Consider the following 8,646-nt stretch of genomic DNA (forward strand, 5'->3'; position numbering starts at 1 on the left):
TTATTTTATTTTATTTTATTTTTTTAATATATTTTTTATTGATTAAGATATTACATATGTGTCCTTGTCCCCACGTTACCCTCTACCCCCCACCTCCGCTCATGCCCTCACCCCCCCCCGTTGTCCATGTCCATTGGTTAGGCCTATATGCTTGCATATAAGTCCTTTGGTTGATCTTTCCCCCTTACCCCCACCCTCCCCTACCTTCCCTCCAAGTCCCGACAGTCCAATCAATGCCTCTCCGTCTCTGGATCAGTCCTTGTTCATCAGCTTATGTTGTTCATTATATTCCACAAATGAGTGAGATCCTGTGGTATTTATCCGCTCTCAAGTTCCATCCATGCTGTGGCCAATGGCAAGAGTTCCTTTTTCTTCTTCCTCTTCTTAAAGAATACCTTTCAGCATTTCATATAATGCTGGTTTGGTGGTGATGAACTCCTTTAGCTTTTTCTTATCCGTGAAGCTCTTTATCTGACCTTCTATTCTGAATGATAGCTTTGCTGGATAAAGTAATCTTGGTTGCAGGTTCTTGCTATTCATCACTTTGAATATTTCTTGCCAGTCTCTTCTGGCCTGCATGGTTTCTGTTGAGAAATCAGCTGACAGTCGTATGGGTACTCCCTTGTAGGTAACTGACTGTCTTTCTCTTGCTGCTTTTAAGATTCTCTCTTTATCTTTTGCTCTTGGCATTTTAATTATGATGTGTCTTGGTGTGGTCCTCCTTGGATTCCTTTTGTTTGGGGTTCTCTGCGCTTCCTGGACTTGTAAGTCCATTTCTTTCACCAGGTAGGGGAAGTTTTCTGTCATTATTTCTTCAAAAAGGTTTTCAATATCTTGCCCTCTCTCTCCTTCTGGTACCCCTATAATTCTGATGTTGGTACGCTTGAAGTTGTCCCAGAGGTTCCTTACACTATCTTCATATTTTTGGAATCTCTTTTCTTTTTTCTTTTTCGGTTGGGTATTTTTTGTTTCTTTGTATTTCAAATCTTTGACTTGATTCTTGGGATCCTCTTTTCTGCTGCTGGATCTCTGTAAATTATTCTTTATTTCAGTCAGTGTATGCTTAATTTCTAGTTGGTCCTTTTTCATGTCCTCCATGCTCTCCCTATACTTATTGAGGGATTCATTAAATTTATCGGCGGTTTCCATAAAATTCTTGAAAAACCTTATAACCGTGGCCTTAAACTCTATATCCAATCGTTTGCTTTCCTCCATTTCTGCCATTTGTGACCTGTTTCTTTGTCTCCGCATTTTGGCAGCTTCCCTGTGTTGATAGAGTGGCCCTGTGCGCCAGGTGTCCTGTAGGGCCCAGTAGCTCAGCCTCCCCAGTTACCTGGGGTGGACACTCTTGGTGCACTCTTGGTGCCTTGGTTGTTGTAGACTCACTGGGAGGAATTGACCTCCAGGCCAATTGGCTGTGAGAATTAGCTGTGTCTAAAGTGGGAGAACTTCTGTGCTGAAGACACCCTTCTGGGGCAAGACTTGTTTCAGTGGGGCTTTGGTGCTCACTGAGTCTGCTCCCTGAGTGCGCCCCTTATGGATCTGAGGAGTTGCAGTCTGGATGGACCCCCTCTGACCACTGGGTACAGTGGCTCCTGGATCTAAGGAGGTGCTAATTCAGCCTCTGCCTGAGGCCACACAGCAGGAGCCACGAAGAGGCTCAGCTGTGAAGCAATGCAAGCCGCTGCGGGGCCTTGGGCCTTCTCTTGGAAGTTCCAGGTCTGCCTGGTTCGGCTGCAGTTAGGTACATTCACATGCAAAAGCCTCTGCGGCAGCCTGGGTGGGGCGGGGTCTCAGGGAGTCAGAGGGCGGAGAAAGCGGCCATGGCCGATTCTCCGCCCGGAGTCGCGCGTCTCAGTGTTCCGGTAACGGCTGCAAGCACCTCTGAGGGAAAGCCGCCCTTAAGTTCGCTCGCTGCCGGACAGACCAGCTTCTCCCCGTGTGAGACCTGGGTCCCCAGAGACTTCCCGGAACCGGAGTTCAGAGCCGTCGGGAGTTTGTGATTCAAAAAGACAGCCGCGTCCTCAGGCGCCACCCCCTTTCCTCGCGCTCGCGCGCGCCGCCGTACCTCTGCACTTCACCTCCGCAGCGCCTCTGGCTCTCAGCGTGCTTTTCTTTCCTTCTAGTTGTGGAATTTACACTCAGCCAGCCTTCCTGTTGTTCTGGATGATGTTTGCTCAGTCCTTTGGGGTAATTTTCAATTGTTGTGTGAGGCAATAATTTCCCGGTGTTTACCTATGCCGCCATCTTAGTTGCTCTTGTAGGCCATTTTAAGACTTGGTTTTTATTCTCAGTGAAATGGAGGGCCTCTGAGGGTTTTGAGTAGAGGAGTGACATCTGATTTGTGTGTACAAAAGTTTACTCTGGCTGTAATATGGGAGAAGAGTGCAGAGAAGCAACAGAGAAAGCAATTGTCCAGTCTATGGTGGTAGCAGTACAGTGGCGAGAAATAAAGGAATTCTGATTACATTTTTCTACTTTGTTTATTTGTTTTGGGCATATTATTAAATTTATTTTTTATCATTTACTTACAGTAAAATTCACCTTCTTTTGAGTGTGTATAGTTCAGTGAGGTTTGACTAGTGTATCAAGTCAGAGAACCACCACCTCAACCAGGTACAGACCAGTTCCCTCTCCTCCTCCCCAAATTCCTTAATGCCATACCTTTGTAGTCAAACCTTCCTCCCATAAGTAACCCCTGCCAACACTGATCTCTCTATCCCAAAAGGTTTCCTTTTCTAGGGTGTCCTATATGTAAAAGTATGCAGCCTGTGGTCATTTGTCTGGTCTCATTTTTGTAGCATAATGCACTTGAGATTCACCCATGTCAATGTGTGTATCAGTAATTTATTCCTTTTTATTGCTGAATGGTATTCCATGGTATAAATATGCCAGTTCACTTATCAGTTCATCCTCTCAAGAACATCGGGCTTGTTTCAAGTCTACTTCATTTATTTTATGATGTAACGTTCTCAGATTTATAATGCACTTACTTGCATCAGTGTTTTACTTGTTAAGTGACTTTCAAACAACTTGAAACAGAGACCAAATGTTATTCACATCTATCTTACTTTCATCTAGCAAGAAGGCTTGAAGGTGCTACAGAAAGTCTTTCTATTCTATTGGTTCAAGTAAATTTCAATAATGAATGGATCTAGGTGAGCTCCAAATTTTAGCTAAGCTAAGGACATTATCAACATACAAACCCTTAAGCTAAATAATGTAAATTGTTAACAGTCATCTTTCTTCTACAAAAGACCTCTCATAGGATTGATAGAACATGCATATAAGTACTAGTAGATGTAAACAACAAATTATTTTTTAAGTCCAATTTTGAAATTAAGCCAAGAAATTGATAGTTACTTTCAATGAAACTAATCAGCCTTTTATAGAATGTCTTAACATTTTTTCCTGATAAGACTCAGAATGATCAGTTGTTCTTATATGTTTCCTGGAAAATTAAAGAACAAAGTACCTGGTAACTTGGCCAAGAACAGTCTATTAGTCTTTGAAGGAAACAGTTTATGAATGATAAACTAGTACAAAGCATGTCATGAATACACAGTTGTGGCTTAAGATTTGTCAGAAATTCTAAAAAAATGTAATATAGGAATTTCCCCTTTATATGTTCACATGTCCTTCAACATGTAGCAATTTTATGAACAACAGAAACAAATTTCACCATAGATTAGGAAAGAGACAGTTAGCATAATCTCTTCATTTTCAGATAGGAAACTGAAATCTGTAGAGTTTAAAAGACTGGCCTAAGGTCAGAGGGCAAATTACTGACACAACAAATCACACTTTCTGACTTCTAATTCCCTATGCGTTTGACCATACCATACCAAGTAGAAAACATTGTTAAAAAATGTTTTTATTGGTGGTTTTGCTTTACTTCTTTTGTAGTACATTTTAACCATATACTCTATTAGAGTACTAATCTTCTAATTTTGTGGCTAAATACTGGGTTTTTCCTTCATTTTGAATATTTCTTGAAAATGTACTATTCAACCCTGGGTTTTGATATCTGTTTTTTTTTCTTTATGAACTCACTAAAATATTTTTGTAATAGTTATTTTTACATAATAATTAATTCAAAGCTCTTCATTTTATTAGTGCTTTTGGCTTTACAAAACACTTAGATAATGTTACAACACTTGAGGCAAGCAGCAGCCCTGTTGGGAAAGTATATATCTTTTGATGGTTGACTAAACTGATTTTGTTACCTTCCCAGTTAAAATAATTCAGATGCTTGCCATTGCAGTAAGCACACATTCCTAAGTCTGTGCAAGGTGTGTCATGATCGGCCAGTCCTCCCTTGCTGACTTCACCTCCTGCCACTCACTGCCCTCTGGCTGCACTGACCTTCCTCCTGTCTATGAGTGCATCATGGTCCTCCCTATCTTGCGGCCATTGGCATACGGCTCCCTTTGCCTGGAACACTATCCTTATGCAAATAAGATCATCTTCTCTTTGTTTAGTTACATGGTATCTGTCCTTTGATAATTGCAATCCAAACATGGTGCCTCATAAAAGCTTCCCCTAATCCCAAACTTGGTCCTAATCCTCTGTTATATGTTCACAGCCCTATGTACCTTCCCTCAATGACACGCATTGCAGTGTAACTTTACACTCATTTTTGTGATAATTTGCTTAGTCTGCTGTTGTCCTCACAAAAATGTAGGTCCCCGGAGGGCAGCGGGTATGTAATTCCATCATCTATTGCTGTATAAATACCATTCTAAAGCTTAGCTTAAAAGATGAATAACATTTGTTAATAAATGAATGAACACATGAATGAATGAGAAAATGAAATATCAGAGCAGTTAGTGAGCTACACAGTGCCTGGCACCTCGTTCATGGTAGGGATAAGGAAATAAGTCCTTTCACTTTAAGTCTAATGCTATTTGCATGATACCAAGCTGTAGAGCGAAGTGGTCAGTGACATGAGGATGATCTCAAAGAGTTTACGGGCGTTTCTGTGAGATAGAGGAATACCCTGCACACGAAAAATAGACTAGAAAGAGGCCTGGAGGCAGCAAGAGTCTCAGGGACCACTTAGCACAAAACTGATTTTTCAGTCCCCCCCCCCACACAAAAATTAGTACAATAGTCCCCACCCTCAAAGTCCTTTAAACGATTTTCTCTTCAAAGAAGATTAATGAGATTGTATCTATTAAATGGTTCAAGTCTTCAGACTGGAGCCCTGAGTGAAAACCCAATTCTCAGCCAGTCAAGGTAGAAAAATGTGTTGCCAACTCTGAAATTCACAGTGAGCTGTACACAAGCCTGGCCTCCCCAGGGGACGGAAGAGTACAATACTTCGCCCTGGAATGTGATGCATGAGCTTAGGAGCTGTCATGCAGATTTTCCCAATTAATTCAAATCTGGAAGCGTGCGAAACCTTTCCAAGAACGCCACCCTTGAAGGAGTTCCAGTCTCATTCGTAAAAGCATTTTATTTTGTGAAACTTTCAGTTTCACAAACATTTAACCAAACCAAATGTGCTCCCAGGAGAGGATCATGTGACCAGTAGGCATTCTTTTTTGCCATCATGTGCTTTGTCATTAGGGGGGAGTGATGAATTGGAGCCTTTAAGTGAATCGTGCTTGTAAATCACCACTTTCAAACATCCTCTGACTAATTAGGGCCAAGTTCCTTACAAAATGCAGGAGTTACTCTCTCGGGATAGGAGGGTTACATGGACACGGAGGTCTGGAGAAGTCACTCCGATTTGCTCAGGCAGAAACTCTTGTTAGTCTAAGCCTTGCCCGGGGAGCATTTAACTAAGGCTCTTATGTTTACTGAAGCTGTGCAGAGGCACCCATGGGGGAGCATACAACCCATTGTCCTTGATTGGGACCCTGAAGACCAATATCACCTCTAGCATATTTATATACTATTTTCATTTCCTAATTCACAGCCCAGGTTGCTTTAGAGAACAACCTGTGAAAGCCCAGATTTAGAATCTTTTCTGGCAAAGAAATAATTGCCGGGGTACCACACTGTCTTCCCTGGCTAAAGAAGAAGAAGTCACAGAAGGTTTATTTCCATAAGGATCCACAGACCGAATGACCCATTCTTATTTTGAATTCAGTCTCAGATTTTCAATAACTGTCAGAGATATTCCTAATATCTGTGATGACATGAATAGGATGTCTCAGGAACCCAACCTGCTGGCCGAGATAAAATAGTTTTCTGCACAGATGGTGGTCTGTTGAGCCAACAATGATACAAATTTTTACCCTGCGCTCAATTGTTAGCGGACCAGCATGCAAACATTTGTGTTCCACATAAAAGATTTGCTCATAGCACAGCTAAACATGGGCAGTGCCGCCAGAACTTTTCTTGGTAATAGGAATGTTTTTTATTTTTTTTTTTAGTTTAAAAAGAAAAACGTTAGAAGTACTGAATAAATGTTCCCACTCATTTATAGAAAAAAAATGATCGATATAATATAAATTTGAATAGACCGTTTTACATACTTGCAGATATAACTAAGGGGTTTCTTCAAATTGCATTCAATTTACCAGACAGGGGTTCGGGTAAATTATCTCTATGAGAAAAAGAGATCAGTTTTTCAAGGATTGAAAAGACCTAGAAACCTTGTCTAACATTTTAAAGTCATTGCAGCTCTGGAATCCCTGGTGAGTATGAATGGACAGCTCTAGTAATTGGCTGTCCCAGTAGGAGACAAAATGAGTGATTGGTCTGGATGAAGTATTTGCAGTGATTATAACACTTTGGCAAGTCTAAGGAAAGTTTGTGTAAAATCACTAAATAGTGGAGTGTATGAACTCCAGGAATTTTGTTCCTGTGAGCCGGAGCACTCTTCTGTGACTTCCAGACCCACACAAATTCCTCTGGTGGCCTGGAGGAAGCTGTTCTCCAAATACAGTGTCCTCATGAACTGAGCTTAGAGAGCTCTGGCGGCTTTAGCTCCTGTCCCAGTGTCTCAGTTTTAACTCCTTAGCCAGAGTTTCCAACATTCAGACAACACAAGAGACTTGTTCCTCTGATTCTCTGAAGGTCCTCTTCTTTTTTTCCTACAAAGAAGATATACATTTATTGTCTCAATGCAATTGAAAGATAACTTTTTCTAGAGGTTTTATTTGTAAGGGCCTATTGACAATATGAGCTTTGATGACACCGTGGGGAATCATAAAGTCATTAAGTCAATAACTTACTAATATTTTTTCAATGAATTTTGCTTTTCTCCGTCCATGTTTCTCAGTATTATTCAGAGATACAAAAAAAAATAAGTTTTCTGTATCTCCGGAATGAATGAATAGTTCTTTTTGGTCTTAGCAGTCATTTTTATTTTGGACAACTGAATCCTCATTGCTAATATGTATTCTTACCCCTTCTCTCTGAAGATCTTGTTGCTGCCCAAGAGCCAAAAAGTGCCAATTTCTTTCCATGCTAATCCTTTTTGTTGTTCAAGTGCGATTCTTCTTAGAGAACTAATTCCCTTATTATGTGCATACCAGTATGTGCTATTTTTCAATGTAGAATCTTGATTTGATTTATATGGATATTTCCCTTTGTACCTGTAGTCCCTGGCAATAGTTAGTGCTAAATAAACACTTCTTTAATTTATTTAATCAACAAACATTTATTGAGCGGTAGCATATAGTCACTGTGTTATGATAGCTGCTTGAGGTTATACAGTGAATGAGATCTAGTCAAGAAAGGGCTTTTCATCTCATTAGATCATTAAATGGGTTCCGAATTTAAGTTTAAACATTTATTAGTCACTTTATAAAGTCACTTCGTACAGAGTACTTCTTGTGATGTTCACAACCACCTTGTGATTTTAATAAACCAGATATAATTCTCACAATGGAGAAGAAAAGAAAAAGTCAGAAATTAACTTCAATGGTGGTACCAAAACTGGAACCAAGTTTTTGTAGTTTTGTTTTAAATTCTGAATATTAATTGTGAAAGGGCGAGTCGTTGCGGGGCCTATGTGGGCCGGCCGCCGGGCCCCATGAGGCACAGCCTGACCACGCTGTTGGCGGCCTCGGGCACCAACTCCCCAGCCCACGGCAGGAGCCCGGCGCAGGCCGCCACCCACCCGCCGCCCCCGGACCGGACCCATGCGGCAGCGGTGGCGGCAGGGCGGGGCGCATGCCCTCGCCCGAGGAGATGGAGGAGGAGGCGATCGCCGGCGCCCCCGGGGACAAGACGGAGGATGTGGACTTCCTGTCTGGGCTGGAACTGGTCGATCTGCTGGACCCCCAGCAACCGGACTGGCCCCTGGAGACCGGGCTCAGCTCGCCCTGGGGGGGGCTAGGACTGCGCCCTCCATCTTGCCCCGCGCCCTCCATCTTGCCCCGTACCCTCCATGTTGGGGCAGCCACCATGTGCTCAGGAGAGTGCTTTCTTCCCGGAAGCCCAGGCCCCTGCTGGCCACGCCCGGGATTTCTTTAAACTAACCAATGACAATCAAGGGACATGTGTGCCATAGACATGACCACATCCTGTGTAACAAGACCCGACTGGAGCCTGGCCAATTGGCAGGGCCCACAGTCCCCTCTCCTGCCCTCACTCCACCCTCCTATAAAACCCACAGTCCCATCGGTTTTTGCTCTCTCTCGGCCACTGGGCTTACCGTTGCATCGGTGAGTGTGGTTGGGGAGCTGA

Source organism: Myotis myotis, unplaced genomic scaffold, assembly GCF_014108235.1.
Source record: "Myotis myotis isolate mMyoMyo1 unplaced genomic scaffold, mMyoMyo1.p scaffold_m19_p_8, whole genome shotgun sequence".
In the NCBI taxonomy this organism is placed as follows: Eukaryota; Metazoa; Chordata; class Mammalia; order Chiroptera; family Vespertilionidae; genus Myotis; species Myotis myotis.